General features: G+C 33.2%; 1 pseudogene; it reads right to left on the bottom strand.

The window, feature by feature from the left end:
* Positions 1 to 348: 348 nt before the first annotated feature.
* Positions 349 to 12,583, bottom strand: LOC126855695 (ubiquitin conjugation factor E4 B-like; annotated as a pseudogene).
* Positions 12,584 to 15,169: the final 2,586 nt, after the last annotated feature.

Genomic DNA, 15,169 nt, shown 5'->3' with positions numbered 1-15,169 from the left:
TTTAGTAAAATTATACGTACAATTTCATTAAAACCTAGCGAAAGCAATTCTTCGAATACAATATTAAAATATGCGTCTAAAAATGGTAAATTATTTATTTGTGTTCGTACATCACGCTCGATTTCTTCAAAATTACCTCTAACTGTGAGTTTTATAATTTCACAATCTACGTAAGACGAGGGAAGTTTTAATTCTATTTCGTTAATCAGGTATTTGGAGCACTCGTTGACGGTGTCGGTAATGGGAATTAACCGTGCCAAATGAGCGTCCACACATCTTGCGATATCTTCCAGGCCGACAAAAGTAGTTTTCTGCATCACAATGGCGACGCTGTACGTTTTTGCTTCTTCAACGGGGCTGCTCCTCCGTCTCGTTATTATTCGCCGGTTGTCCCGCATTTTCCTTATAACTCACTATCACTGCCCTTGTTCCGTAAGCGGTTGTGAAGCCGATGGAAATATTGTTGATAATAATCGGACTTGGTTTGGATTTTTGATTCTCGCACAAATACTGCTTCATCTGCTCCATGCTGATTTGAAATTGCTGCCAGGTGTCGGTGTCGAGACATATTCCATCTGCATAATTGCCTGTTAATTTTACAATCGGTACAAAGCAATTTTCACTCGTCGCCTGCAATCCCACATGAATCTTCTTAGTATACGATGCGTTAAGCCCGTACGTCGTCGATAATAATAAATATCGCTGATCGTTTCTTCTATCGAAGTCGGTCTTGAGGCCCGATTTGTTAATATCACAAACGTGAGTAGATTTAACAAAATCGCTTTTTCCGTTCACTGGATACTTTTTGCGGCGGCCATTTTTATCACTTTTTACCGAGAACTAGTTGAACACTGGTCACAACAACGACGAATACTTGTACCGAAGCCGAAATGAAGATTTCGAGCAAACTCAAATGAATAAAGTTCCGCGTTTTCTCGCCTTACTTATATACTGAAATATAAGGAAAAGAGGGGAAAATATGCAGCTAAATAATTGAAAAACAACGAATTCCCATATTTTCCATCCATTAAGAGTTAACATCTTTTTGTAAATGTTATAAATATTATATTTAAATGTAAGAAAATTGTACAAAACATTTCTGTAGCGTAAATAAAAATGTTAAATTTAATGTAAATGTTAAAATATTAATTTTAAATATTACCTGAAAACGTTCAATTTTTCCTTTTCTCTCCTTCCTTCTTTCCGTCCTAGACTCTGCGGCGCCATAGCTCTTTCAATCTCCGATAGCGTATCGCCTCCGATGACGACATCGCGTCTACCTGCGTTGCATGACTCGACCGGCGTGGACAATCATGTCCGATCATGAACACTTCGTATTACGTTTGTATATCTTGATAACTGATAATTCCGCACTAGGTGATTTTTCTTTTTTCAGCAAGAAGGAGAGACGCGGGCGACGCGCTCGCTGCAGTTCGAAGTTTTTCCGTAAGGACGCTCGAAGGCGAGAGATACCGTATGTCATGCGATATTTTTCGATTTTCCACAGGGCTGGGGGAGAAGGAGGAGGAGGAGGAGGAGGGGAATGCAATGGGTCATCTCTGCTGTCTTCGGCGGCCGATATTTTACCGGCTTCTGACACCTCGGACATCTTGTCCACTTTCTCTCTCTCTCACTCTATTTTCTCTCTCGTTTTTCCAGCTCGTCGGAACCAATCAAACAGCCGGCCACTATAGGACAAACCAATCGGAGCGCTCGGTCCCCGGGGCCGGAGAGAGCTACTCTTCGCTTAAATGCCACATCTAACTCTCACTCTTGTAAGATTTCAGTTAGCCCACCGCACTAGGACCCCGACCAGAAAAGCAGAAGACCCAGGTTCCAGCCCGAGTATTTCCAGCCCAGGAAAAAATAAAAAATAAAAAAAACTGCCTCGTGCACGTCCACGACTCCCCCCACTCTTAAAAAAATTTTAAAATTAAAAAATCGCCTCGTGGACGTCCACGAGTCCCCACTCTTTTTTTCTCAGGTACCTGCCTAGGGGGACAGGGGGGGATGGGATCACAGCGGGAGGCTGGCGCCAAGGGGGAAAAGGGGGGACATTCCTGTCTCGCTATAGTGGCCCCTATACTACTTACAATGTACACCATTTCAGATATCAAGCATTTCTTAAGATTTAGTATCCAGAATTTTGACTCCATCTCAATTAAAATCGTGATTAAATTCTAATCTGTGAATGATTAAAAAGTGATTCGTCGTATTTCGTTTAATAAATTAAATTTTTATGTTCGGATATTATTGTACGTAATTGTGCGTGTTGTAACTGCCCATTTGATTGATGTATGATGCGTTACAATTGCTGTAATTGATTTTATAAACGACATTTCTGTATGAAGCTTTAGAAAGAGTATCCTTGTGAACTCTAATGTAATTACGTAATTTATTGAAATTAAAATAGGACAATTTGACATTAAGATTTCTCGTAATATTAACATATCGCTCGGAAATGGAGGGGACCTATATGATATAGTGAAAAGTATCGTAAAAGTTCGCTATTTATTTCTTTATTTTTTGACTTATTAAATAATGTTATAAGACGTGCGTGAAAAGTTTGAAAAATAAACTGCAATGTATAATCAGATCGAGAAGAATTCTTATAACCAACTTTAATATTCTTGAAGTAAAACTCTGAATGTGAGAGTAAATATGATCTGTCAAGGAAGCCAATAATTCCCTTTACTGTCTTTTTTTGGCAAATAAGATGTTGGGAAAAAAATTCAGATATCTCCCGGAAAAAGTTGGTTTATAAAGTCAGTCATATATTATACGATTTTTATTTAAGACGGAATACAACGAATCATTCTGTTTTAATCGATCATACATTAGAATTTAATCACAATTTTGATGGGATGGAGTCGAAATTCTAGTGATAGATATTGAATCTTTGTTTAAGAAGCGCTTGATATCTGAAATGGTGTACATTAAAAAGAAAAATAACCTTAATTTGCAGACAGACATAGAATGTTTATATTATGATTATACGGATGTGATCGATAAGTTTTCAAAACTTTGAATATCATACCGTCTTATTTGCATCCCTAAGCATCCCTCTATACTCATTTTTATTTTATGTATCGTGCGATTCGAAGAGATTTGACATTCTGCCTCGAATATCCGTGTGTAACATTGCCTTCTGTACAGCATGTGTGATTCATTCAAGTTCGTTCAAGTTCATATTCACATTATTAATTGTCTTTTAATTGTTAATATATTTTATCAGATAACCTCTTTCTATCTCGAAATTTCGTTACATTATATTTACCTTCTAACAACATGAATGACTCACCTTTATTCCTATAATTGCTTTCTCTCTCTTTCTCTCTCTCTCTCTCTCTCTCTCTCTCTCTCTGTTACATTTTTAATATAATATATTCCGTATATTTTATAACTGCGCTGAAAATAGTCCACCAAAACGTTCGCTTTTTGTGATTGTATCTATCATTTAATGAACGTAATTTGATTGTAATAAAATATATGAGTATAAATCACCGCGCTGATTCTTGATTGCCTTTTGTCTCCTTCATATGATATATTCATAAAAGCTTTTATTAGTTAAATTAAAAATATTTTGCATTGTTTTAATCCAGATCTATTTATTTAATTTTTAAAACAATACAAAGTCAGAATTATTTTCTTTTTCTAATTTTGATAGTTTTTTTTACTATTGTACAGCTGAAACATCCTTAAAGGACGGAGAAAAAAAGATTAAAAGTAAATATTATTTTTTATAGACATACAAGAACAACAGGCGCGCGTTTTTTATTATGATAGATAATTTAATAAATAATTTTTAATAAATAATTATAAAATCTAAATATAATCTAATGTGATTGTCATCATCATTATCAAAATTTTATTTTGCTGCAAATACTTTTTAATGAACAAATTGTATAATTGTAAATAAAATGTCTTTCTAAAAATATTTTTGAGAAAGAGAAATAGAGTGAAGAGAGAAAGATATAGAGTAAAGAAGAAAGTGAAGAAGAAAGGAGATGATACACTAACTGCTAACGTTCATCAAAATTCCTTTTTTATGATTGTATGGAGTCTACAAGCTCACGCTGCATTACCTGCGTTCATTGTTTGCTGTAACAGCCGACACATTTCTTTTCTCTCACTAAAGGAGATATAAGACATTCGATTAAAAATACGAATATACTTATATTTAATAAGCACAATGCTCTATTATTATAAGAATGTATGTATAGTTTGGCGCCAACTTTAAGTAAAAATAATCAAATCCGAGATCGTACAATTTTTAAATAAAAAGAACTGTGTCTAATAGTTTAACTGAATAATATAAAATAATATAAAATAATATATACTGATATTAACTGTATTAATTCGATTTAATAAAATTTTAATTACTAGAATAATAGATAAAATTTTATTATGTTTATCAATTTTTACAATATTTATATCTGGATTAATGGAAAATTTTGAAAATGATTTAAAAAAAATTATTGCTTTCAACATCAACATTGAGACACTTAGGATTGATAATAATGATTTTAAGATTAGGATTAAATTTTTTAGCTTTTTTTCACTTATTAACTCATGCTATTTTCAAATCTTTATTATTTATTATGTTTAATTTTAAAAATGTCGCCAGTAAATCTCAGTTGATCTCAGTATTCCAAACATAGTGGTTGACACAATGTCAGTTTGACATTTCGATTTTTCTCTTTCTACTTTTTAATTATAACTTTCACTTGATAAGGACCAAAACCATATGGTCGAAACGTCGTGATATAATAATGAAACAATAAATTGCCAGTTTGGTCGTATAAACACTTCTTTATTATTTATATGCGCTGAGATTATAATTTATTTAATAAATAATAATAAAGACATTTGATTTTGTGGAAAAAATGAATGAGCATATTCCTTTTATTATAGTGAGATTTTATATTTCAAGTTTGACTAATAAAATTTCCATTTTTAGCGGGGTTTTATTCTAAAGATTTAAGAATTATAGAATTTATATAATAAATATTTATATATTTTTGTTAATAATAAGGATATTATCAATTTCTTTTACAGTTTTTTATTCATTACGGCTGTTTTATTATATTTATTTTAAAATTAACAGTTTTATGTAATCAGATTGGTGATATTAATTTATTAATTAATAATTAATGTCTATTAAAATAATTTATTTGTAAAATGTTTATTTATATTGCATGAGGGCGCTTTTGTATAGGAATGGTAGTGCGTAAAACCTTTACTTATTAAATATATTTGTATTTATATTTGTACTATTGGCTTACTACATCTTTGTAGTGAGAGAAGAGAAATGTATATGCGAAATGTTGCAGACAATGAATGCAAACAATGAAAAAAGCAGAGATTGCAACGAGAGCCTGCAAAACATAAAATCATAAAAATGTGGAATTTTTGTGAAAGCTGAGCGATCACAGCACCCCTTTCCCCCTTCTGTTTCATCGTGATAATTGCTACTATCTTTGTTTAACTCGTATTATTAATTGTAGATTGATAACATCATTATTTGAAATAAATACACGATAAATATTTATGCAAATGTTGATTAAAATTCACTTATTTATTTAAAAATTATTTACTAAAAATTGTAGCAAAATATTCATCGTAACACAAAATCTTTTTGCATTTTACTCTTTTGTTTTGTTTCTTAATTTCAGCAAACATTCATGACCAAAAGTTTTTGTATTAAATTAAGAAAAATATTAATTACAACTATTTTCTTTTATAAAGATTAAAATCATATTTTGCAACATTTTAATGTTTTTTTTTTTAAATCCAAATCTATTTAATTTTCCATAAACTTAAGAAATATAGTTGTTTTTTAAAATTTGTTTTTTCTAATATTATTGTACGGTTGAAACAAGAGCTGAAATTTCTTAAAAAAGAGAGAAAGAAAGAGTAAAAGTGAATATTTCTTATATATATATATATATATATATATATATATATATATATATATATATATATATATACAGGGTGTCCGATAATTCGCGGATTACCTTTTAAGGGAAGGTAGAGGATGTTATTATGAATAGAAAAGTCCTGTACCATTTTGTGATTTTCTCAATATTTAAGAAAATATTAATTTTAAAGATCAGCTAACGAAGTGCCACGAAAGCTCGTGGCGCGAAAATGCCTCCATTGTCAATTGATACTCGGTCCGCGGCGAAGCAATGGGAGGAGCAGTTTGCGAGCATGCTTCGCTATGGCAACCAAAGAAATACACACATAATGCGTGCTCCGTTTTATGTATGTGATCTTTTCATTATGTGTGTATTTTTCGGTTGCCATAGCGAAGCATGCTCGCAAACTGCTCCTCCCATTGCTTCGCCGCGGACCGAGTATCAATTGACAGTGGGAGGCATTTTCGCGCCACGAGCTTTCGCGGCACTTCGTTGGCTGATCTTTAAAATTAATATTTTCTTAAATATTGAGAAAATCACAAAATGGTACAGGACTTTTCTATTCAGAATAACATCCTCTACCTTCCCTTAAAGGGTAATCCGCGAATTATCGGACACCCTATATATATATATATATATATATATATATATATATATATATATATATATATATATATAATAGAATAACGCAGAATAATACAGGTGTGCGTTACGTGCGCGCTATTTATTATAATAAATAATTTAATAATAATAATAATTTAATACATAATTTTTAATAAATAATTATAAAATTTTTAAATATAATCATCTAAATATGATCATCATCATTATCAAAATTTTGTTTTGCAGCAAATAATTTCTAATGGGCAAGTGGTAACTGACCAAAATAAATCCTTTTCTATTGACATTTGAGAGTAAGAGATAGATAGAAGAGAAGAGTGATGCTGCAATTCACCAAAATTCCATTCTTTAATGATTCTATACTAGGCAGGCTCAAGCTGCATTCCCTGCTTTTTTCATTGCTTGTACTTCACATTTCTCTTCTCTCGCTAAGAAAATATAGTGAAGCAATAGAGTAAAAATATGGATCTAAATATATTGAATAAGCACAATGCTCTACATTATAAGATTATAGTGATATATGTAGTTTTGCCGTAGCTGCACTTTTAGTAAAAATAATCGAAATGTGGTCGTATTTTATATATAATTGTTAAGTAAAAAAAATTGTGTCTAACTGTTTAACTGACAAAATAATACTGATATTGATTGTGACCATGACACAGTTTGCGCGTAGAGCAATACTATATAGAGCATTGTGCTTACTAAATATACTTATATTTGTACTTTTACTCTATTGCCTTACTATAACCCCGAAATAAGAGAAAGGAAATGTGTATGCGAGATGCTAGAGCGAACGATGAAGAAGGTAGGGAATGCAGTGAGCTTACAAAGCATGGAACCAAAAAATAGAATTCTGACCGCTGTGGAATTCTGATCGCTGTGTTTCAAAGTGATTTTCACTGCCATTATTGAAAACTTAGTTAATATAACTAATTGGAAGTATAATATAAATTAGCATTAAATAAATATAAATAAGTTTTATAGATTTTCAATACTGGGAGTAAATTTTGGAGCACGAATTTTCTCTCAAAAGAATCAACAAAAAATTATTTTGTTTATAGTTACCATTTGTTCATTTAAAAATATTTTCTGCAAAACGAGCTTTTTTCGTAGAATAACTACATTTTTATAAAATTTCCTGCATTTTGGACAATTTTAAGCTTTACATTCGAATTTATCAGGTTCAAAATAATATTATAATAAAATAATATATACCAATGTAGATCAAATTCATTTCCTTTACAAATAAATTTTGATTTTATTTCAACACCGTTCTTTGGTATGTTCTATTTAATTACATATACAAGCAAATAATAAATCTTTATTGTTGAATTCACACTGTAAAAAATATGTGTATATAAAAATATGAGAAGTCTTCTTTTATAATTCCCATTTAAAATTTAAAATTCTTTATATAAATTTAAAATTCTTTATATAAATTAATCTGTATTGATTTATATAAAAATAAATTTTTATATAAATCCAATTTATATGGCCTATATTAATATGCAATAATGTATAAAATATGTTAATCATACGCTAAATTATATTTATATTATTCGTAATTATTCGTTATTAAACAGCATCTTTCTACCAAAGATGCTTTAGCCATCTTTGTGCATGCTATTTTTCGCATAACTCTATTTCAATACAAAAGATAACATAAGATATTATTCAATTAACACATGTCTGTTCTCTGAGATGTTATACAACCACATTTCAATCTTTGCCATTTTGCTAGTTTATCTCTCACAGCGATTGCCAGTGTCTCACAGCAAGTAAGACAGCCGTCTCATTATAATAATTAGAGTAACGTGTATAAATCTAATATAAAATAAATAAATCTAATATAAAATAAAAATTCAAAACTAAAAATGCAAATTATTTTATATATAGTATTACAAATAGATTTCCTCTCGCAATCAGTGCTTTTGATGGTGATGGAAAAATGTGTAGGGAGGAAGAAATACCCTTCTTTTCCAACTTAAATATTCTATATTTTCAAATACAACATAAACTGCAAAATAGAATTTTATTAAATCAATTTTCATTACTCTCAGATATATAAATTAAATTACGAAAAAAGTATTTGGTCGAATATTGCAATGAAAACTAAATCAAAATAATAAATTGAACTTAATTTTATCTTACTTATATTTAAGTTACTTAACTAAATTTATTTTCTTGCAGCAGTTTAATTATATCGATACTAAGTTAACAGAAACCATTATTAGAATCTGTTATTTCTCCGAAATTTCGCCTGTCCGTCCAATCATCTTTTTTTTTACGTTGTACAATTTAGTTTCTTTTCTTCGATCTCCATATTTAATAGCTCTAAATTTAAAATAATTATTAAGGAGAATTGTCTTAAAAATCGATTATTACAAATGTAATAATCATCATCATTTTCAATTTTGTTATTTGTAGAAGTGGAAAATATGTATTATTTTTTTAAGCAATCTAACTTTTCAGTTTTTTCCTTCCTTTCTTTAATAAGCTAGCACTGGTGAAGATAAAAGATGCTTATAATATTATATTTGCACGTATGCCACTAATCTTTAATACATTAATTTAATGTACTCATAGCGCAATGAGTTTTCTTAGGCACATTCACCATTTATACAGTCATCATAAGTATTCGCTAAAATTTTCTGTTGGTCGTGGATCGTTACCGTGATTTCTTTAAAATTATCAATTGCAAGAAGTGACGGCGGAAGAATGTTAAAGGCAGCGTGTATAAGTTAAAATATAATAAACATAATAAATATGTACAATATATGAAATATATGATATATTATAAAAGATAAATTAACTTTGGCTAAAGTAACGGCAAAAATATTATAGTCAAGATGTAAAAATATGTCAGTCAATTTTCTGCATAATATCCTTAACAGTTTCCTACATTCTAGCAGTCGTTCCACTTTTGAATTTTTATACACAAATCTACAGAACTTTTGCTTATTAAAATTCAGCATGATACACAATTGTTCGTCTAATTCTGGTTGTACAAACGGTTTTTTAATATCGACTGTTAAATAATGAAAGATGTCAATTGTTTCATTGACAAATTTAAGAAAGTAAAAAGTTTTTTCCTCATCTGTCACTAGTTGCTACGTCTTATAAGTTAGCGAAACAAAATGAGCAGAATCAATTTTAATTAATATTTTTCTTTGTTGCTCATTTGTTGCTAAAAAGTTGCCAAAGAAAAAAATTTGTTGCTCTGTAAGTTAAAAAAAAAATGATGTTCCGCTAAAGAAAGATTAAGTTAGCGGAACAATATATATAAAGCAACAAAACTATACATAAAAATAATATAAGAATTTGTTGCTAATTTGTTGCTCTTGAAATATACAAGTTACAAATTTGTTGCTTGCAAAATAAGATTAAATAATGCTGGAAAACCGCTCAGCGTGCAGGCCGTACAAGAGTAAAGTACTAGAAAAAAATTTGTTGCTGGTTTAAATTTAATACTAATATATTGTCTGAATTTGTTGCTTTCGAAATATACAAGTTACGAATTTGTTGTTTGCAAAATAAGTTAATATATATAAATATATTAGTATTAAATTTAAACAAGCAACAAATTTTTTTTTAGTACTTAAAGCGGGGAACACACACTTTTGCATAAGCGCATAGCCATAAGTATAAAGAAATTGATTGGTTCGTTTCGTTAGGCATATGTTTGTGGACCAATCAATTTCTTTATGCTTATGGCTATGCGCTTATGCAAAAGTATGTGTTCCCCGCTTTACTCTTGTACGGCCTGCACGCTGAGCGGTTTTCTGGCATTATTTAAACTTATTTTGCAAGCAACAAATTTGTAACTTGTATATTTCGAGAGCAACAAATTAGCAACAAATTCTTATATTATTTTTATGTGTAATTTTGTTGTTTTATATACAGGGTGTCCTGCAAAGATTGTGCCAACGCTTATGAGCAGGTAGAAGACAGTAAACTGAACAGAAAAGTTCTTTACCATTTTACAATTTTTGCAATAATTATTAAAATATTAATTAAAAAGTGTTGGCGAATGATCACGCTTTTCGCGCGGCTATCGCGCGGCTAGACCATGAAACATACGCTGTAGGCGTGCCAGCGACAAGTTTCATAATGTCGCACGGCAACGAAAAAGTTTGGTTTCACGCGTATCCTTTTCGTCGCAAGGCCAAACTTTTCGAGAAGACAATGGAAGTTCGAGAAGAGGACTACCCGGAGCAGTCTGCGTCAGAATACTCAGCAAAACTTTGGCCATTAATGCATAAAAGTGGAAGCATCTTTCCAAAAAGATGGGATCTATCAGACCTGCCTCCACACATAACTTGGATTTAACCAATTGCTTCAACTCTTGCGTCCATTGTTGTTCGATGAAGTCTTCTAAGCCCGTTAAAAAATTATCTTCCCGTTGGATTTTTGCAATTTGGTATTCGTCGAACTTTTTTTGTTCTTCCTGTAAGTCTCACAATCTTTCCCGATATATTCGCAATGCCGGTAATAGCGCTATATGATGATAATGCAGCGTGAGGAACCAACATTTTGTACATAAATGTCATGGTTTCATCCCTCTATGTGTGTTCTCCAATTGTTTCTGCAGCTTCTTGCAAAGTGAGTAAGTCTTGTGTCCTTCTTTATTTCGATAAATGTTGAAGAATTAAATGGATACAGCGGGTCTACAGTATTCAGCTCGATCTTCATAGAGAGCATTTGTAAAATCGATAATAGATTCAACATGAATCCATCTTCGGCTAAAGACGAAGCATCCTCCTTCGTCCGTATTTGCGCGCGTTTCTCGTTATAACGCAGCAACGCCGTTAAGTACTCAAGGATAACATCGCGGTGTTTGTTATTCGCGAGTATTGCATCAAATATCCTGTACAACGATGTTCTGGTACTCTGCAATTCTCGCTGCAGCGTGAGAATCACTGATTTATCCGTGACAGAATCACCGCTGAAAAATGTTTCTGCCACTTTCTCGGTAAATATCAATACCGAAAAAAATGGAACAAGTTCGTTGTGAACTCTCTACCGGCTATTGATGTCACAACATCAGACAAAAATTGAATTTAATTGATTATCAGAAAACAAATCGGACGTATATTGTTGCTTGGACCACAGCAAATTTCGATCAATTTGCTTAGTGCATTAATCGGTGCATTAATCTTCTGTACGCATAGCTGACCAAGTTCGCCCGCTGCATCAGAAGAAACAAGTATTGCAAGACTGAAGTAAAAATTTGATTAAATCTGCTTGGATCCGGGAGTGTGCTAGTCATGAGGTCGTAAAGATAGCCATAAGGTAAGCTCTGCGATAATATCGGATAAAGAAGTTGGATGGAGTACGTACGTATATCAGCGCTTTTGCAATTGTCGATCAATCTTTTTAGAACATTGCTGGAATATTCAACACATTTCTCTTTCAAAATCGTCAGTACATCGAAAACAGGAAATGCACTGGATTGCTGTAAAATATATAAATAAAAATTAGTTTAATAAAATCTTATCTAAATTTAAAGATATATGTATGTATGTATATGTATATATCTTTGGATGCTTCCTTTTTTTCAGTTGCAATTCTTGAATAACAATCTAATAAGTATTTCAAACTTTTCGTTTGTGGTACGATGCCTGGCAGTAATGTAAATATTGATGATTGATAAGACGGAGAAGTCACCGGAGCACTCGCTTGGCTGCCGTAATAATTCAATAAAATGTCTACTGCTGTGATATTTTTCAACAGATCTTGCTCTCCCAAAAACATAAAGAAAACCTGCTGATCGATAAGCAAATCATCAAAGTTGAGCAGTCTCTTTTTTTTGTCTGTACGCTACTGCCGTGCGTGGCAAAAATATGCTTCTCCCCGTAAACTTTTTCCACGATACGTTCAAGACATGTGACACAATCGATTCGGTTCTTTTTCTGGCGTTTCAAAGCAACGGGCAATGCTTTCAATCGATCATCATTTTCCTTTAAATCTTGTTCTTCCTCCGCAAATTCTTTGTACTCCGTCGGCAATTGCAAATCACTGTTGCGTTCTTTATCTATCATGGCATTGTAACGATACCGTTACCAGCCTTGCGGACAGACCTTCCATCCGCAAGATGAGGCATGGCGCCTATGGCGTCCCTAAACGCTCGCACCTATGGCGCGAACCCCGCCAGGGAAATCGCCCTACCATGCGCCGAATCGCGTGAGTGGGAGAGTCGCGCCGGATATAAGGCGGTCCGACGAGCGTATCATTACCAGTTCCTGATCCTGAGTCCCTGTCCGAAACAAGATTTGAAACCAAGCTCCGCAGACACCAGGCAACGGGTTACTCGTTGTTAGGCCGGGATTCCGGCGGTTTCTGGCAAGCGCTCCCCGAATACCTTTGCTACACTAGGCCACGGGCTTCTCGTGGTTAAGCCGGACTTCCTGGTTGCTGGGACGGCGGATCCCATACCCACGCTAAACCAGGCTACGGGCTTCTCGTGGTTATGCCGGGCTTCTCGGTTGCTGGGACGGCGTTAGATTAAGACAACGCGTTACTGACCGAATCGATATACCGGGTGGGTTCACCCCACCGGACCGACCAATTCGTACACCGGGTACTCCTGTAAACTGATCGACCGATCGATTCGTTAAACCGAGGGGTTCTACCCGATCGGACCGACCAATTACTGTATCGTTTGAGTTACATCCAGTAGTCCACCGTAAACAGACCGTTTTGTACATACCGCGATCGAAGATAATTTAATACGTCGACGGCAGGCGACTCGAAAAGGATCGTGCTCGCTCGTGACGGCAGAATACACCATCGGCGCCTAGTCTTTGTAAGGATAAGCCGCCGAGCACCGGCCTTGCCAGTCCTTTTCAGGATACATCGCCGCCCAGTGCATATAACTCGCAATAACAGCCGTCACGTCCGAGTCCGCCACATTTTTTTCGCCTATTAATACAGATTCCGTTCCTACCTACTGGGCCAAGCCGCCCGATTCTGTACATACCGCGTTAGCCTAGTAAGACTCAAACTGGCAAAGCCTTAATGCATGCTCCGCGCCTTAACTTGTATCGCATTACTCACGCTACCCGCGCTCATTGTTTAGTTTCTATTCTATTAGCGTGCACCGCCTGGTTCACGTTGTCCGCGCTTCTGGCTTTGATTTATATTATTAATCACCGCTTTAACTGTATTATTTTTCTACGAGCTTCGAATAAACTATTTTGTTAAACTTATCGGAAGAGTAAATTGGAGTTTCCCCCTTCTCCCGAATCCTGGAAACCGGCAGAAACCTGATTCGTGGCGTACGGGAAAGGTGAACCGTTACAGCATTCTGCTCTTCTATCTGCAAAACCTTTGTTTCCTCCTCCAAACTAAATACCATATATTAAATAAAAATGTTAGTCATGTGCATTAAATATCAATATAAACATATATCATTTATTTCCATTAGTAAAAGTAATTCTATTAGTAAAAATAACTCATTCAATATTAATACATTTACTATTTTAAACATTTTACTTTTAACTCTCAATAATTTTGAAAGTGGTTGCTAAGATTTTGCAAGCTTTTATTTTAGCATATGATTCAGTGGTAATTGTTATTCATTATAATTTAGCAAATAATATGCGCAGATTAAGTTTGATTAAATCAAGCGTCGCGTCATCAACTACAAAGTAAAAAAAAACAATTGTTTCTGGCTTGTCAACAATTTTGCTTATATAATATATCCTCTCATGTTTCAGAATAAATCATATATTTATTTTAAAAAATTAAATCAAAATACTATTTTAATGATTTCAAGATTCTTATACTATGTTAATTACAATGTCTATACTATGTTAATTTCAATATCCATACTATGTTAATTATAATATCTATGTTATTGTTTGACATATGACATTTGACATATAAGCTCTATAACATTAAAATCTAAGCTCTACTACTGCAGTGCATTTATGTTTTAATCAATACACATTGGCTGCGTTCAGCAGAAAATATTGTTTTGCAACTGTAATGAAAATTGTGAATCAAATTGGAGTATGCTCTTAATCTTGGCTAAATCTAAGAGCATATACCAGTCAGATTTACGAATTTCATAACAGTTGCAAAGCAACTTTTTCTCTTGAATGCATCCATTTATCGTGTATCCAACAAGCGACAAGCTCATGCTTAAGCACAAAGCAGACTGAAAATTCTTACGTAGAATCATTCCTGTATAAAAACTTCACAGGCAGGTGCAATGATTCTCAAGATATCGTAAACTCAATTGCGCCAATATCGGCCAATATTAATATATCATTTTTATTAATGCCATTTGACTTTCTTAATCATTTCGCGATTAAAAAAATATTGTGAAAAAATCAGTATGACTTACTTGCTCTTGGAATCATTCTGCTAGTGTTTATCGATCTGAAGATTGGCGCTTTTCAGTTCTTCCTCGATATCTATCTTGACATCTGACAACTCCGAATTCCGCGATGTTAATTTCCTCGAAGGGGGACATGATTGGCACCTTTCTTTTTATGGAGAAGTCTCCGACTGGAGATAACGCACTGTGTTATTAAAATCTAGATCGTAAAAAATTATTGAACTGGAGCGTGTTCTGCTGCGATTCAACGTTCTTTTTTGCTAGCACGTAGCATAGCGCTCTT

The sequence above is a fragment of the Cataglyphis hispanica genome, chromosome 16 (assembly GCF_021464435.1).
Source record: "Cataglyphis hispanica isolate Lineage 1 chromosome 16, ULB_Chis1_1.0, whole genome shotgun sequence".
Taxonomy (NCBI): Eukaryota; Metazoa; Arthropoda; class Insecta; order Hymenoptera; family Formicidae; genus Cataglyphis; species Cataglyphis hispanica.
The sequence above is the reverse complement of the archived record's forward strand: the minus strand, read 5'-3'. Positions and strand labels throughout refer to the sequence as shown.